Genomic DNA, 18,858 nt, shown 5'->3' on the forward strand with positions numbered 1-18,858 from the left:
CTACTGCAAATAGCAATTACACTTGGCAAAAAAAAAATTATGAATAAAAATCGGAATAATAATATAATAATAGTTATAATAATAATACCTGTAATAATGGTGAGGTGTACCTGAACACACCGCACTTGACAGAGTGAGGGATGACTTTTTACTTTCACTTTCTTCAGCTGGGGCAGACATTGCGCACGTTGTGTTGCACAAGTTCAGAAATAAATTATTAAAAACCTGACGAAGCCCTCGATTTTTTGGCGATGTTACCACAATAGTAATTTGTCACCTTAACTTATAAAGACTGGCGAACGAAGGTCAGAGGAGGCCCGTCAAGGTTGTAGACATTCTAAGGCCGTATCATTGAGCCAATTCACGGACGTGAACACAACGCTGATATTTTTCTCTGATTTCCATTTTTTATTTCAATGGTTAGCCTCACCTTTTTCCTGTTTTCACCACCTGCACTAACATTCTTGGAACCCATGCTGATTTCTCTCACAAGAGAATTCGCCGTGCGTCCGTCTGGCGGGAAAACACAGAAGCTGCGGCGCTGTCATAAATCGTCGTACTTCGAACTGTGGTGGAATGAGCCGTGTTTTCTAACTCTGTGGTGAACTGAGCCGCGTTTTCTAATTCCCTGGAAAAGCCAGCTGCACTTTCTTTTCAGTTGCGTTTTCCTTTCAGGTTTTACCGCACAGCGACAGATGACGCATGTAGGTTTCAATTGCTTTTTAGAGAAAATCATGACTCTACCGTCATGCGGAAGAATGGTCCTGTGGTAAACTCGCTTGTCTTTCGCACGGGAAAACGCGGGGTAGAATTTAGTTGGGTGAAGAATGATGGCTGCCATACAAATATAAACACTTTGTAAAATCAAGCACATATATCCTATGAGTTTGTCAAGTATATTGAAGATTGTATTCAATTTGTGCTAATATTTACTGCAATAAATGATAAATGTGTAGCTGATTGAATGATGAAAAAAAGAAATGAAGAAATGTTCCACAAACAACAAGGAGTGTACTACGAAGTGCACTGATTATGAGTAAAAAGGTCACAAGACCAATTAGCTATTGAAGTGAAAAGGTAGTCACAAATAAAAGCATAAAAAAAAATTAAATCGAGATTTAAAAACTAAGAGGTGTACCCCAACCTGAAAGGAGAGTACTACCATCCCGCACTGGTTTAGGGTCAAAAGATCAAATGACCTCACAGCTATTGAAATTTTAAGCTAGTAAATCAATTTTTAAAAAATCATTAAAAAACTTATAAATAGATAAATTGGAAAACTAAGAGATGTGCCTTGATCTCCAAGTACAGTTCCTTGACCCTGCACTGGTTTGGGGTCAAAAGGTCAAATGGCCTAGGAGCTACTGAAGTTTAAAGCTAGTCAATCAATTAAAAAAATAATTAGAAATTATGAAGAGATGAAAACAAGAGGTGTGCCTTGATCTCCTAGAAAAGTACTTCAACCCTGAACTGGTTTGTGGTCAAAAGGTCAAATTACCTCTGAGCAATTGAAGTTTACAGTCAGTCAATCAATTAAAAAAATCATTAAAAATTCAGAAGAGATAAATTGGAAAACTAAGAAGTGTGCCTTGATCACCAATTACTATGGAAGTATTATGGAAGTTTGTAAGTAATATTTACATGACCGTACATACTGCGCAGAGCGTACTGAAGTGGATAGGAGCCAGTCCAACCTTCAACATTGTCATTCAGTACTTTGGTTATCAATTGTTTTTTCATCAATTTGTTTGTTACACGGGATTTTGGAGGAACAGGTTTTTTTTTTGTAATCAGAGATTTCCACAAAAATAGTGGCCATTTGTCACGTTGCTAATAAAAGTGTTATTCACACTGACTGCCTGTTGGGTTTTAAACAAAGCATATTTCTGGTGTTGACTGTAGGTAACTGCAGAGCTGATAGGGCGGACTGAAGAGCAAACAGCTGACAAAGACATCCGTGGCATGCACAGACATGACGGCAACCATTGTTGTTGAAGGGGGCAAACGAGGCAGCTCCATTGCTGTGGTGGCCTCTCAACACCTGACCATTTCATGACAATGATTGAAAAGACAGAAAAGTGGGTGGTCTGGTATGTCAAACTGAAGACGCCACCAGGATATCTGAATAAGGGTTCCTTATCAAAATTTCTGTGTTAACGTTGCATCAGATTTTTGCCCTCTATTGTGAGCGATACTCGAAAAGCAGGTGCTCATCAACCGCCTCTTTCATAGTTTTCCATATCATTGCTGTAACAGAAGATCTACATTTGAAATTTGCATCTACAGTTGAAATACTGCTAGATGAAACACTGCAAAGTCTGTACCATTTACAGTACAAAGAACACCAAAAATGAAAAAAGATGAAAAAATGCTGCTCACGTGTGAGATCGAAATTGATCTTTTTGAAGCATTTTCATTTAGTTAATAATCCTGCTGAAAAATGTAAAAATAACAAAATAAAACGATTTAAAAATATATATATATTTGCACATGAAGTGGCCATGGGCAGGCCTGTTCATTCATTCGACAGGGGATGAAGAGTTGGCTATGGAATTACCGTACATTAAACATCATTAGTGAAATTACTAACATTTATGTCACCTATAACAGCAGTATAAAGCAACAAAAAATAGATTGTGGAGACGAACCTACTGCTGTGGTAAGCCAAGGAGTTGTCAACGGAATTAAAATTGGCTCGGTGGTTGAACTAATGTAATTACAGTTTGCAATTTTTCCTGATGGGGGGAGTGTCTGTTTGCTCTAAGGGTTCATATTTTTTAAGTTGACGATGCACCCAACTAATTGAGATCATGTGCCAAGGGAAATCCACTGTCTGTACTGTACTTTAATTAAAAGTTTTACGGACCCTGTGAAAGGAGTTTTTCATTGATGGCCAACAAGTTTCTGTTTGTTTAGCATCAGCAACACAAATCTCTCTCACTAAAATGGGATTTTTTTTCGCTGTGTGGAGACTTTAAAATGTGGGGATACTGCCAGACCCCCCCCCCCAAAAAAAAAAAAAAGGTTTATTGTTTTTCCACCTAAGTGGGTATTACCAACATTTTCAAAAATGTTAGCCTAGCATTGGATATAAAATTACTTCTCAGTTGGTGCAAGTACTTGGAAACAAACTCATGTTGCAATCTTCAATGGATCACAAAGCCTCTAATGTTGCAACGGCAATTTATAGCACTTAATTACGAAGGTCAATAAAATTAAACAATTCTTAAATTTGGTTTTTATATAGATGTCAAATTTTAAGAGTTGTGCTGAGTAAGAAAAGGCTAGCTTCTGTATACAACAAAACAACTTTGTTACTTGGTTGACAGTCACTATAAACTGATCAGTGAAAGGCAAAATTGGATCCACTAAAATTTGACATAAAAGAACATATTGTGTGCATTATACTCTCTTGTTCAGTTTGCTTTGAATGTTGGCAAAAGTCACTTAAATAGCTGTAACAACACAAAGCAGACTTCTCTCTTAGGGGCAATCTAAAAGGGAACACATTGAGACAAATGCCAGATCTTAGTGGCAGTTCATTATTCCTACCCGGGGTAAGGTTTGGAACATGACCGTATGCTTGCGTTTAAGTGTGAGTGAGCGTCACAGTGGGTTGGACGTGACTTCATCGCTGCAGGCATGCCAATAATAACAAGCAGTTGTTTATTGTGATTAAATGCCTTTTGGATAAGTCTTTACTACTTTGACAGAGTTAGTTTACAGGTGGGAATTTGGCTGGATGCTGCTTGAATGTAGGTGCTTGGTTCATGTGCTGTTTGTGTTTATATCTAATAAAAGGTAGCTTTCAAATGTACAGTGGGGCAGATAAGTATTTAGACAACCACCAATTGTGCAAGTTCTCCTACTTGAAAAGATTAGAGAGGCTTGTAATTGTCAACATGGGTAAACCTCAACCATCAGAGACAGAATGCGGAAAAAACAAAATCACATTGTTTGATTTTTAAAGAATTTATTTCCAAATTAGAGTGGAAAATAAATATTTGGTCTCCTACAAATAAGCAAGATTTCCGGCTGTCAAAGAGGTCTAACTTCTTCTAACGAGGTCTAACGAGGCTCCACTCGTTACCTGTATTAATGGCACCCGTTTTACCTCATTATCGGTATAAAAGCCACCTGTCCACAACCAGTCAGTCACACTCCAAACTCCACCATGGCCAAGACCAAAGAGCTGTCAAAGGACACCAGAGACAACATTGTAGACCTGCACCAGGCTGGGAAGACTGAATCTGCAATAGGTAAAACGCTTGGTGTAAAGAAATCAACTGTGGGGGCAATTATTAGAAAATGGAAGACATACTGTACAAGACCACTGATAATCTGGGGCTCCATGCAAGATCAACCCTATGGCGTGAAGATGATAACAAGAACAGTGAGCAAAAATCCCAGAACCACACGGGGGACCTAGTGAATGACCTACAGAGAGCTGGGACCACAATAACAAAGGCTACTATCAGTAACACAATGCGCCGCCAGGGACTCAAATCCTGCACTGCCAGATGTGTCCCCCTGCTGAAGCGAATACACGTCCGGGCCCGTCTGCAGTTCGCTAGAGAGCATTTGGATGATCCAGAAGAGGACTGGGAGAATGTGTTATGGTCAGATGAAACCAAAATAGAACGTTTTGGTAGAAACACAGGTTCTCGTGTTTGGAGGAGAAACAATACTGAATTGCATCCAAAGAACACCATACCCACTGTGAAGCATGGGGGTGGAAACATCATGCTTTGGGGCTGTTTTTCTGCAAAGGGACCAGGACGACTGATCTGTGTAAAGGAAAGAATGAATGGGGCCATGTATTGAGAGATTTTGAGTGAAAATCTCCTTCCATCAACAAGGGCATTGAAGATGAGAGGTGGCTGGGTGTTTCAGCATGACAATAAACCCAAACACACAGCCAGGGCAACAAAGGAGTGGCTTCGTCAGAAGCATTTCAAGGTCCTGGAGTGACCTAGCCAGTCTCCAGATCTCAACCCCATAGAAAATCTGTGGAGGGAGATGAAAGTCTGTGTTGCCCAACGACAGCCCCTAAACATAACTGCTTTAGAGGAGATCTGCATGGAGAATGGGCCAAAATACCAGCAACACTGTGTGAAAAGCTTGTTAAGAGTTAATGAAAACGTTTGGCCTTGAGTATTGAGTATTTGGTATTGAGATGAACTTTTGGTATTGACCAAATACTTTTTTCATAAATAAATTTTTGCAAATAAATTCTTTAAAAATCAAAAAATGTGATTTTCTGTTTTTTTTTTCCACATTCTGTCTCTCATGTTTGAGGTTTACCCATGTTGACAATTACAGGCCTCTCTAATATTTTCAAGTGGGAGAACTTGCACAATTAGTGGTTGACTAAATACTTATTTGCCCGTCTGTGCACCCACTGTTCTTTAAAATAAGTAATTGTTCCGAATTGGGAATAAAAAGTTGTGTTCCGTCTTATATCAATATGGAATATATATAAATAGATATGTACATTTCCATGCACTTTAGGAGTTTTGGGGATTCCCTTTTTATTCTTCGCCTGTAAGGGTTTGGGCACGAGGGGGCGTCCCTTATTTCTATTTCTGAAAGGTGGCAACCCTACTTTTGAAACATGTCTCAAATTACTGCTGCATTTCTTTCAGTAAAAGACAATAAAAGTAAAGTAGACAAAATGAGCTGACCAGGGTTTATTGCTCCGGTCTAGCCCCCTTTCTCTTGGTAGCAGTTGCTGCTGTTGTAGCCTCAAACTCTTTGTGTTCGTTCACATTTCGTCTTCAAATGTTTTATCAGGTTCGAGGTATTGAAACTGGCCGATTTAACTCCATCTCTTGAAACTTTCAGGCCGCAAGTTTTGCATGCAGCCATTGTACTTGACGGAGATTATACTGATATATTTAATGACTGCTGACATTTTCCTCTCGTAGTTTGGTTTTTCCTACATATGAAAAAGCTGCCCCGGCATTGGTTAAGAGCGGCTGTTGGTCCGCTCTCGTTGGTCTGGAGCGGGCCAATAGTGATAGCTCCTTGGCATGCAAAGTGATCACGTGTCATCACAAAACAGAGGGTGTAGTGAGCGTCAGGAAAAAAAAAAAAGGCTGCGGTCAAATGTTAAAATACTGGACCAGAAAATGGTATTGGCGCTCTCTTTGTTTGTACTTGCCCATACTGATACCGCCATTTCACGCCGGACCCCCCCCGCCGATACTGGTATCGGTGCATCTTTAGTTTTAGGAGGCCAGCAATAACAGTTAAACCACATCCACTGAATGTATAACATCGCACGATATGTATAGTATCGCACGAATGCTATTTTTAGACCGTGATGTCGCCATCGTAACGTGGAAGTGGGACATTATCGACACGCCCTCGCATACAAACCATGTTATTTCTGCTTGTTTTCTCTGGCTATCTTTAAAAAAAGAACATGCCGATCAAACGCTGCTGTTATGGAACTTGTAGAAACAATTCTAGACATTACAACATATGAAGGATGTTTTTTTCATACATTTCTTGAACCCAAAAACTCGGAGGAAAAAATATGAAGAATGGATCAACTTGCACGGACGTCCACAAGACCAGTTTACCGCCAGCAAGGTGAAGCCATTCACATTTCATATGCAGTAAACATTTTGTTGTGGGCCATGGTCCTTCAGAGGACGAAGGGGGAAGCTATTTTTATATTTTGACTTATTTTTTAGCGTGGTGTTTTGCTGTGCTGCTTCTGTCTGACAATGAATAACCTGAAAAAAATTAAAATGGTATCTGACTGCCACTGTTACTTTTTCTGTTGTAAAAAAAAAAATAGTAAGGGGAAGTGTAAAAAAATATAGAATTAAGATTTGTTTTTAATGAAAAAATTAGAAGTGTTCGCCGGCTGTCACTGAGCAGCATTTGCGATTGCTACACAAAAATAGTAATGTAAATTCCCCCCAAGAACGATCAGAGACGTAAGACAACCAGAGGATATAATATATAAGAAGGAAAGGGCATATGGTGGTAGAGTATAGATTGTTGGAACAGGAGAATGTCATTGTCAGTGGCGTAAGGCAATGCACATAAGAAAAAGGTGTTAATAAAAAAGCTAACCCTGGATCAGGTCGGCTCGTCTTTTTCAGCCCATGACACTCAAGCCATCTCTTTAACTGAATATTTGTATGTTCTTCCACATCTTTACAAGTGAATTTGGCACCAGGGACATCAACTTCGGACAGAATTAGTAGCTTTAGCTCAGTAAACATGTAGTTCGTACACTATTTCCATTCATTTACTTTTAGGGACAAATGGGAGGTTGTCCCACCGATCAACAATTGCTAAGGTCATGAATATTAATGAGCAAAAGTGACGTGTTGCTTGCGGTATCTTATTGTAAATGATGTGACCATTTGCTAAATATATTATACTTTTTTTTTAATATAAACTTTTAGTTGACATTGAATATACTGTACTAAGAAAGCAATAACTAATAAGCAATAGTTTACTTTTCAGGTAAGAGTTTTAACTGTGTAAATTATTACGCCATAAAAAAAACATTGTATTTGATATTGCTTTGACCAAAACAGCAAAGACCCTGGCTATTTAAATGTCAGGGAAAAGTAGCAGTTGTTCTGCTATTTAAAAAAAAATTTTTTTTTTTTTAGCAGTTGAATTGTCTTGACATCAGTTAGCCAGAAACTGAACCGCACTAGGTTTGCTCCTTATCTTATCAGGTCTATGTAGTAAGCTTAACACAATGTTCTATCAGCCCTACTAAGAATTGCAAAAATCACTGAGTATTTTACATAACCAAAAAACAGTTTTACAATAGTCTAAAGTTGGCGGTTAATCGCTACGTTGGTCTCAGGGAAGCTTCTCTGTCAATTAGAACATTTTGTTAACTTTTAACATACATTATGCCAAGAAAGCATTAGCAGGACATATAAGATGAAATAATGGCCCTGATCTGGCCCACTGGCCTTGAGTTTGCAAATAAAAAATTGTTGGCGAATCATAGTTATTGTAGTTCTAGATGTAATGGAAAAGTTTGAATATAAAGGAGCAATAACAACAATACAATTCAAACATGTAGGAGTTTGACAAGTTGTTTAATTTACTCACCTGTCTGCGGTGTGCGCCCACTTTTCCTCCAGGTCAGAGAGGAATTTCCTCCTGCTTCCTGGCGAAACACCCCCCCGACAAGTGGAGGTGAGTGATGTATTTAAAAGCGAAGGGACGAGTGGTGGGTGGGAATTTAAATTGCAGTCAAATTCTAGAATTGTTACCCGTAGACTAGAAAAAAAAGAAAAAAAGGAAAGAAAAAAGGAAGAAATGGCAAACAAGCTTCGCGAATGCTTACGTTTTGTTTTTTCTATTTTATAAGACAGATTTTTCATTCAACCCCTTCGCCCTCTAAAGGAACCTCCCGTTAACCGTAGCTCCTTCGTTCTCTTCGGCGTGGGGGCCGATTCGCCTGCTGCTCAAATAATTGGTAGCACTAAAAGATAGGAGGGGTGTCTGTGCTTTTTATCTGCTGCTTTCCAGCGAAGAGCGTCACCAAACTGACTTTACTCCCAGGCTGGCCTGTGCGTTCAATGTACATCGTAAATCTGGGTTTCAGTCTTTTAACTGTACATTAATATAGTTTTACGGCTTTATAAAACAATATGTGAAAGTATGTTATTGGAATTGTATTCTTCGTTCCTTGTTCTGAATATGTGTCGTTGTAGTTTTACCGTCACGTGAGTATATAACGCCAAGAAATCTGAGGTAACTTGAATGCAACACCAGTCAGAGGCGAGTAGCTAAACAGGCATGTTCTAGTAGTGTTTGCTGTCTGTTTATCAAATAAAACCGTGTTGACATTGAGAGATAAGATTATATGAAAGGCACACGAGTACGCATTTGCCTTCTCGATCCTTCCCTTTAATACATTTTTCAGAGAGACCAGTTGTGAAGTTGACCCCCCAACCAACCCCACTATCACAAATTATAACCCGCTCACTGGCACATTAGCTGCAATCGTCAGATTTCAAAATAAATCTCTGTGTTCTAAAAATTGGGACTTTGTTAAGAAAAATAAACGAATGGCTCACTCACTCAGTGACATACTGTACAGACTGTACATCACAACTCAATTTGCAAGCATAATTTGAGAAATTGTCAGCATGTCGGACTTCCTTTATTACTCAACACAATTGAGCTGCACCGTGAGTCATAGACGGAGTTTGACTTTTAGGGGGAGCAAAATATTTTGACGACTCCGAAACACAGTGACAGCAATAAAATGAATTTACAAGATATATGCTCGGATAGTAGCTTAGCCCATGGGCGTACATACAGGCATCCCAACTGTGTGTGTGAGCGCGCGCGTTTTTCTGTCTTACATAGTAGAGAAGTAGACGCCGCAATTCCGCATTCTTTTTAGACTAAATAGTCCAGCCTGGAATATTTATGTAAATATGTTGAAAATGAGCATTTTTTTTGTTTCCTATCATTTTTGTGGGGAATTCTAAATCAGGCTGCTTAGGACAGCTATGCTTGGCCAATATCGTCATCCATTAAATATGGTGAGCCCGGTGGTGGCTCTGTTGTACAATTAACGTCTTTAGTGGGGCAAACTGAGGGGCAGTTTACATGGTGACACGAAGACACAATGACTGTGTTGCGGAATGGCCTCGCTTTCACATGGTGTCGGCGAAAACAGAAGGCGAAGACGCAAACCATTGAATTCGGGCTCTAAAGTGAAAGGAGTCAATTGTGGGGGCTTGCTCCGCATCCATATCAATGGAAAGCTCTAGCGCCGATTACGTCAGCACTCGCACCTGTCACATTGGTCATGCGCAGCGGTACTACTAAACATTAAAAACAGCAAATGTTGAATGTTTCCATTTTTGTGCCTTTTGGAGCAAAAGAAAATTGCCATTGCTCGGAGTGGGCGTGTATGTTGTCTTCCGGGCTGAGGAGGTTGTTGGGGTCAAAGTGCATCTTTGGCTGTCGCCTTGTAAATCTGCACTGCCCCCTAGGGCCTGGCATGAATACTAAATCGTTTTCACGCAGAACTGCGACATTGTTCGAATGGAGACGGAACGATATAAATGCAAATTTTACATTTTTTGCATTCTCGGAGAGTCACCATATAAACGGCCCCTAAAACCATTTTGACGGTGCTCTCTGGCATTTTATAGTCCACATATTCAATCCTTGGTTCTCGTTCAGTAGTTGTTATCGCTTTTGAAAGCTGTGTGTTGAAAAAATTACGAATATCCATCTTGCATTTTCTGTCTTCAGGTAGTTTTGGCTAAGCAAATAAAATGACCTTCTCTAAGGTGCTAGTCACATGATCTGCTCGAAAAATCATTTTGACCCATTATAGAAATATTTTTTGTTCGTTTAATTCATTTTTGTTATTTGTTTTATTGCTTTACAACTTTTAATAGACAACATTTTACTGGGAAAGTCTTAATTTTAAATTCATACAGTGGGGCAAATAAGTATTTAGTCAACCACCAATTGTGCAATTTCTCCCACTTGAAAAGATTAGAGAGGCCTGTAATTGTCAACATGGGTAAACCTCAACCATGAGAGACAGAACGTGAAAAAAAAAAAAAACAGAAAATCACATTATTTGATTTTTAAAGAATTTATTTCCAAATTAGAATGGAAAATAAATATTTGGTCTCCTACAAACATGCAAGATTTCCGGCAGTCAAAGAGGTCTAACTTCTTCTAACGAAGTCTAACGAGGCTCCACTCGTTACCTGTATTAATGGCACCCGTTTTAACTCATTATCGGTATAAAAGACACCTGTCCACAATCTCAGTCAGTCATACTCCAAACTCCACGATGACCAAGACCAAAGGGCTGTCGAAGGACACCAGAGACAAAATTGTAGACCTGCACCAGGCTGGGAAGACTGAATCTGCAATAGGTAAAACGCTTGGTGTTAAGAAATCAACTGTGGGAGCAATTATTAGAAAATGGAAGACATACTGTACAAGACCACTGATAATCTGGGGCTCCATGCAAGATCTCACCCCGTGGCGTCAAAATGATAACAAGAACGGTGAGCAAAAATCCCAGAACCACACGGGGGGACCTAGTGAATGACCTACAGAGAGCTGCTGGGACCACAGTAACATACGTTACTATCAGTAACACAACGCACCACCGGGACTCAAATCCTGCACTGCCAGACGTGTCCCCCTGCTGAAGAAAGTATACGTCCAGGCCCGTCTGCGGTTCGCTAGAGAGCATTTGGATGATCCAGAAGAGGACTGGGAGAATGTGTTATGATCAGATGAAACCAAAATAGAAGTTTTTGGTAGAAACACGGGTTCTTGTGTTTGGAGGAGAAAAAATATTAAATTGCATCCGAAGAACACCATTCCCACTGTGAAGCATGGGGGTGGAAAGATAATGCTTTGGGGCTGTTTTTCTGCAAAGTGACCAGGACGACTGATCAATGTAAAGCAAGGGTGCCCAAGTCCGGTCCTCGAGAGCCTCTATCCAACTTGTTTTCCATGTCTCCCTCCTTGAACACACCTGAATCAAATGATCAGCTCATCAGCAAGCTCTGCAGAAGCCTGATAATAATCCTGATTATTTGAGTCAGGTGTGTTGGAGGAGGGAGAAATGGAAAACAAGCTGGATGGGGGCTCTCGAGGACTGGACTTGAGCACCCCTGGTGTAAAGGAACGAATGAATGGGGCCATGTATCGAGAGATTTTGAGTGAAAATCTCCTTCCATCAGCAAGGGCATCTAAGATGAGATGTGGCTGGGTCTTTCAGCATGACAATGATCCCAAACACACAGCCAGGGCAACAAAGGAGTGGCGTCGTAAGAAGCATTTCAAGGTCCTGGACTGGCCTAGCCAGTCTCCAGATCTCAACCCCATAGAAAATCTGTGGAGGGAGTTGAAAGTCTGTGTTGCCCAATGACTGCCCCAAAACATCACTACTCTAGAGGAGATCTGCATGGAGGAATGGGCCAAAATACCAGCAACAGTGTGTGAAAAGCTTGTGAAGAGTTACAGAAAACGTTTGGCCTCTGTTATTGCCAACAAAGGGTACATAACAAAGTATTGAGATGAACTTTTGGTATTTACCAAATACTTATTTTTCACCATGATTTGCAAATAAATTCTTTAAAAATCAAACAATGTGATTTTCTGTTTTTCTTTCCACATTCTGTCTCTCATGGTTGAGGTTTATCCATGTTGCCAATTACAGGCCTCGCTAATATTTTCAAGTGGGACAACTTGCACAATTAGTGGTTGACTAAATACTTATTTGCCCCACTGTATATAGGAAAGTTATTTACATGAAGTGACATTTTCGACCACCGGGGCTTAAACCTCCTAAAACCAGTGAAATGCAAAAACTGCTTTTAGCACAGTTATAAATATAACGCACAATAAAACACAACAGGTTTCACACACACACAGTGGTTAGCACGTTTGCCTCAGAGTTCTGAGGGTTCAATCTCGGGCTTCAGCCTTCCTTTGTGGAGTTTGCTTGTTCTTCCTGTGCCTGCGTAGGATTTCTCAAGGCACTCAGGTCCACCCACCACCCCCTATCCCAAAAACATGCATGGTAGGCTGATCGAACACTCTAAAATGTCCCTAGGTTTGAGTATCCGCGGGAATGGTTGTTCGTCTCCTTGTGCCCTGCTATTGGCTGGCAACCAATTCAGGGTGTACCACGCATCCTGCCCATAGTTAACTGGGATTGGCTCCAGCGCCCCCATGACCCTCGTGAGGATAAGCGGCTTGGAAAATGAATGAATGAATGCAATGTTTTACACATGCATTAGGCTACTGCATTACACCGGAACAAGGCATAAATGAGAAATTAATTTCAATTCAAAATTGTATTTTTCAGTGATTTACAAAATTCGATCTAAAACCCTAATTTTTATTGTCCCTCATTTCCTCAAAACCAATAAAAGCAAAACCTCAATTTTAACTATTCAGGAACATTTAAAATAGAAGATAATGTAAACATTGACTTTTTTAAAAATAATTTTTTCAATTAATGATGATATAAGAAACATACATTAACAAAAAGAATAAGTACAAATGACTTACATTATGCACAGTGAAATGGAATATATTTCGAAGCTAAAGCAAACGTTCACTTTTTTTTTTTTTAATTAATTATAATGAAATAAATGAGTAGCCTCACATAAATGAACAAAAATAAGTAAAATGTGCACATTGACATGGAAAATGTTCTGAACCTCTCAAATAAAATAAACCTCAGCTCTTTCCTTTCTCTTAAAGATCTGATCAATTTGCTGTTGCATTGACCTTATAATTCAACAAGCATGTATCCCCCCCGTTTGTTGTTCCAAAAAAAAAACATGCATTTGAACCAATCAGAGCTAACTATCCATACTGATCACATGTCAGTATGTCAGACCATTGAACGGAAAGCAGAGTCCAGCTTATTTATTTATTTATTTATTTATTAAAAAAAAAAAACATTCATTTATTTTTTCATTTTTATTTTTTGCTGCCTGCATGTGCACAGCAACGCGACTTGTCACAGAGAGATGCTGGGAAGAACTACGTAGAATAAATAAATGAATATTAAATATCGGTGGAAATGAATTACGCTACACAAGCACTTTATTAGGCTTGTTGTTAACACTTGGGTATGTACTGAGTGCTTCCGGTCCACGTTCACCCCTGTATTTAACTCACTTCTTAACAATGTCACAGGAATTATAGGGAAAAAAATTATACATGGAAAGACGTTATATATAGCACACAACTGTGTAATTTACATACTCAGTGGATTTCAGAATCAGTATTAAGGACACAACAAATATTAACCAAACACTACACTCTTCTCGTGATACCTTCTGAACATTAAACATAATAATGTGGGCAAACCACCACAGATCTGTTTACATGTGTTTTGCAAATTAAAGTTGGTTGTAACATGTTTTGACCTGCCCAATGAGTCAAAGGAGAGAAAAATGCGGATTTCATTGAAGGCCATCAAATAGTCCTATTGCAAATATAGTTGAAATGCCCTGTCATGTCTTTTCCATCGTGTTTCTGAATGCATGAATTATGTTTTAAGATACATACTGAAAAAATGCAACAACTAAGAATAAGTTGGATCTGAGTTGCTGAGATGTAACATTAAATCATCTCCCCAGAAATCAGCGGCGAAAAATGTTGAATCCACTTGGAGAATAATCCTAATTCTGTTGTGAGCAATTCTTTATTCAACGACTTTAAAGTTGTTTTTCTCCAGGTAATAACAACTTAAAATGACAATTTCTAAGCAAATGTATGCATTAATGATGTCAAACCAATTGTCATGAAATTATTTGCAATACCAAGCTACTATAAAAAATTGTGGTTATGTATTGCGTGGACTATTCTGATTTCCGAGGAAGACAGCTGTAAATTAGGCTATCGTGGGATTGCATATTCATGTGGAGTCTAACATCCTGTAAAATGGAAGTCAACATCAATATCTTAATTGACTGGGCCAAATACAAAAATGGTCTTAACAAGCAGGCTAAATTTGAATTGATAAAAACATTGCAAATTCATCCAATAAAGTTTAGGGAAAAATAGGGTGCGTTTATCAGATCTGAGACGTTGTAGACGTGCCTGTTGACTGTGCTCAAATCCTCCCCTGCTTAATTGCCAACTGTCAATCAACTACATCTACTTGTTACACCAGGGAACATGGATGCTACCATTATAGCTTGTTTCCGATGCCTACACAAACTAATTATCCATGCCAGCATGGCTTTCTTGGTGTATACGCATTGAGAAACATCCCTCTCTCGCCTGCATTTTCAGCATCCCTCGGTCCCACCTCCATGCTAGCGAAGCTCAGTAATAGATGTACTGTATTCAATTAAAAAAAAGAAAAAAGTGTTTGAAGACAGGTTGACCATTTTATTCAGTGATTCTTCCACGTAATATACCGGAGCGAGGCCTACCACACTTCGAGAACCACTGGTTTAATTTATTGGTCATCCCTACCTACTGTGATGGCCCTAGGCAAATTTGCCTGACATGGCTGCGTAAACCATTGCTACCAACCACTGAGAGATACTGCTAATAATAAATTACAACAACACAAATTTCAAGTTGAACATGTACTGTAAACCCACAGGGAAGCTCAATCTGACACAGGTTTTACTATATTGGCATTTTTGGTCCCTCCACAGCTTATAGATCAGTCAGCTGTTCCAACTGCTAAGCTTCAATTTATCTCCACATACGTATTTCAAAAAGGTGTCAAAAGGGGCCGGATGGAGTAAGGAAGAGTTTAGTGCTTCCCATGTTTAAGTGAGAAAATCAATGCAGGTAAGTGTGTAGTGAATTTCCAAATAAATACAGGTAACATTTGTCGATTGATTTTACTGAAACTGTTATGCAGGTCTTTTTTTTTTTTTTTAGATTGAAAAATAGAACATATTAAATGACAAATAACAATACAGAAAATGACATAGAATATAACCTGATCAACATTTTCCTTTTGCATAGTAAGAAATATAAAAATAAATACAAAAAAAATATATAAAAATAAATTATAATGTAAAGTTAAAAAAAAAAAAGCATGTTATACGCAAAAAAAAAAAAAATAGCATAAGCTTCTTTAACAGACTTGCATTTCCTGTTTTGTATCATATAAAGTGATGTGAAATATTAGTCAATTTCAACCAAAACTGATTTAAAGTTCGGATACGTTTTGATATTTAGATTTATGAATATGGTAGTTTCCCCAGCAATACAGTGGGGCAAATAAGTATTTAGTCAACCACCAATTGTGCAAGGTCTCCTACTTGAAAAGATTAGAGAGGCCTGTAATTGTCAACATGGGTAAACCTCAACCATCAGAGACAGAATGTGAAAAAACAAAAAACAAAATCACATTGTTTGATTTTTAAAGAATTTATTTCCAAATTAGAGTGGAAAATAAGTATTTGGTCATCTACAAACAAGGAAGATTTCTGGCTGTCAAAGAGGTCTAACTTCTTCTAACGAGGTCTAACGAGGCTCCACTCATTACCTGTATTAATGGCACCTGTTTTAAGTCATTATCGGTATAAAAGACACCTGTCCACAACTTAGTCAGTCACACTCCAGGTTCACTAGAGAGCATTTGGATGATCCAGAAGAGAACTGGTTATGGTCAGATGAAACCAAAATAGAACTTTTTGGTAGAAACACAGGTTCTCGTGTTTGGAGGAGAAAGAATACTGAATTGCATCCGAAGAACACCATACCCACTGTGAAGCATTGGGGTGGAAACATCATGCTTTGGGGCTGTTATTCTGCAAAGGGACCAGGACGACTGATTTGTGTAAAGGAAAGAATGAATGGGGCCATGTATCGAGAGATTTTGAGTGAAAATCTCCCGTAATTACAATAAAGGTGTTCTATTCTATTCTATTCTATTCTATTCTATTCTATTCTATTCTATTCTATTCTATTCTATTCTATTCTATTCTATCAGCAAGGGCATTGAAGATGAGACGTGGCTGGGTCTTTCAGCATGACAATGACACAGCCAGGGCAACAAAGGAGTGGCATTGTAAGAAGCATTTCAAGGTCCTGGACTGGCCTAGCCAGTCTCCAGATCTCAACCCCATAGAAAATCTGTGGAGGAAGTTGAACGTTTGTCTTGCCCAACGACAGCCCCAAAACATCACTGCTCTAGAGGAGATCTGCATGGGGGAATGGGCCAAAATACCAGCAACAGTGTGTGAAAAGCTTGTGAAGAGTTACAGAAAACATTTGGCCTCCGTTATTGCCAACAAAGGGCACATAACAAAGTATTGATATGAACTTTTGGTATTGACCAAATACTTATTTTCCACCATGATTTGCAAATAAATTCTTTAAAAATCACACAATGTGATTTTTTTCTGTTTTTTTCCCCCCACGTTCTGTCTCTGCTCCTCGGTGGCAAGGCCCCTGGGGTAGATGAGATCCGCCTGGAGTTCCTAAAGGCTCTGGATGTTGTAGGGCTGTCATGGCTGACATGCCTCTACAACATTGCGTGGACATCGGGGACAGTGCCTCTGGATTAGCAGACCGGGGTGGTGGTCCCCCTTTTTAAAAAGGGGGACCGGAGGGTGTGTTCCAATTATAGAGGGATCACACTCCTCAGCCTCCCCGGTAAAGTCTATTCAGGGGTGCTCGGCAGGGTCCTCGAGGGTGCATGGGAGTTCGCCCAACCAGTCCACATGTGTTTTGTGGATTTGGAGAAGGCGTTCGACCGTGTGCCTAGGGGAGTCCTGTGGAGGGTGCTCCGGGAGTACGGGGTACCGAGCCCCTTGGTAAGGGCTGTTCGGTCCCTGTACGACCGGTGTCAGAGTCTGGTCCGCATTGCCGGCAGTAAGTCGAATTTGTTCCCAGTGAGGATTGGACTCCGCCAAGGCTGCCCTTTGTCACCGATTCTGTTCATAATTTTTATGGACAGAATTTCTAGGCGCAGCCGAAGCGTTGAGGGTGTCCGGTTTGGTGGCCTCAGCATTGCATCTCTGCTTTTTGCAGATGATGTGGTGCTGTTGGGTTCATCAAGCCGTGACCTCCAACTCTCACTGGGGCGGTTCGCGGCCGAGTGTGAAGCGGTTGGGATGAAGATCAGCACCTCCAAATCCGAGACCATGGTCCTCAGCCGGAAAAGTGTGGAGTGCCCTCTCCGGGTCGGGGATGAGATCCTGCCCCAAGTGGAGGAATTCAAGTATCTTGGGGTCTTGTTCACGAGTGAGGGTAGGAGGGAGCGGGAGATTGACAGGCGGATCGGTGCAGCGTCTGCAGTGATGCGGACTCTGCACCAGTCCGTTGTGGTGAAGAAGGAGCTGAGCCAAAAGGCGAAGCTCTCGATTTACCGGTCGATCTACGTTCCTACCCTAACCTATGGTCACGAGCTGTGGGTCGTGACCGAAAGAACAAGATCCCGGATACAAGCGGCCGAAATGAGTTTCCTCCGCAGGGTGTCCGGGCTCTCCCTTAGAGATAGGGTGAGAAGCTCGGTCATCCGGGAGGGGCTTGGTGTCGAGCCGCTACTCCTCCGCGTTGAGAGGAGCCAGTTGAGGTGGCTCGGGCATTTAGTTCGGATGCCTCCTGGACGCCTCCCTGGAGAGGTGTTCCGGGCATGTCCCAACGGCAGGAGGCCCCGGGGTCGACCCAGGACACGCTGGAGAGACTATGTCGCTCGGCTGGCCTGGGAACGCCTTGGAATCCTGCCGGAGGAGCTGGCTGAAGTCGCTGGGGAGAGGGAAGTCTGGGCTTCCCTGCTAAAGCTGCTGCCCCCGCGACCCGACCCCGGACTAATCGGAAGATAATGGATGGATGGACGTTCTGTCTCTCGTGGTTGAGGTTTACCCATGTTGACAATTACAGGCCTCTCTATTATTTTCAAGTGGGAGAACTTTCACAATAAGTGGTTGACTAAATACTTATTTGCTCCACTGTATATAAAGATTTAATATTGTATATATATTTATTTTATCTTTGGATTCAAATGCAGTAATGATTGTTTTTCCTTTTAATTCAACCTTTTGTTTGGTTTGAAATAAAATATATTTTTGAAGATCGGTCCAAAACTGCTCTAATGGGGCAATATTAAAACAAATGAGTCTCGTTTTTAGGTTCAGTCTTGCAGAATGTGCATTTGTTGACATCATCCTTAAAACGGGGCAGGTACACATTAGTTGGGTATACAGTACTAGTATATCAGGGAGTTATGCAGTTCACAAATGATGCAACATTACATATGACACGTGTCATTGATTAGGTGGCTTTGAGCACCATCTAGTGATCATTATTTCTTAATGCAACGCAACATTTGGTTGAAATCAAAGGGGCTTTCTATATAATATAGTAGTGCTTTAC

General features: G+C 40.2%; 1 protein-coding gene across 5 annotated transcripts in view; it reads right to left on the minus strand.

The window, feature by feature from the left end:
• gdpd5b (glycerophosphodiester phosphodiesterase domain containing 5b) overlaps positions 1-8,515 on the minus strand; it is a 75,940-nt gene extending 67,425 nt beyond the window's left edge. For 2 of the 5 annotated variants that reach the window (XR_009063446.1, XM_057838572.1), the window contains exon 1: positions 8,098-8,514. The gene's annotated coding sequence lies outside the window, so the exon portion shown is untranslated. Of the gene's footprint in view, positions 1-8,097 lie in introns of all 5 variants that reach the window. The other 3 variants (XR_009063447.1, XM_057838574.1, XM_057838573.1) reach the window with 2 other exon arrangements.
• Between the last annotated feature and the right edge of the window lie 10,343 nt (positions 8,516-18,858).

Source organism: Corythoichthys intestinalis, chromosome 6, assembly GCF_030265065.1.
Source record: "Corythoichthys intestinalis isolate RoL2023-P3 chromosome 6, ASM3026506v1, whole genome shotgun sequence".
In the NCBI taxonomy this organism is placed as follows: Eukaryota; Metazoa; Chordata; class Actinopteri; order Syngnathiformes; family Syngnathidae; genus Corythoichthys; species Corythoichthys intestinalis.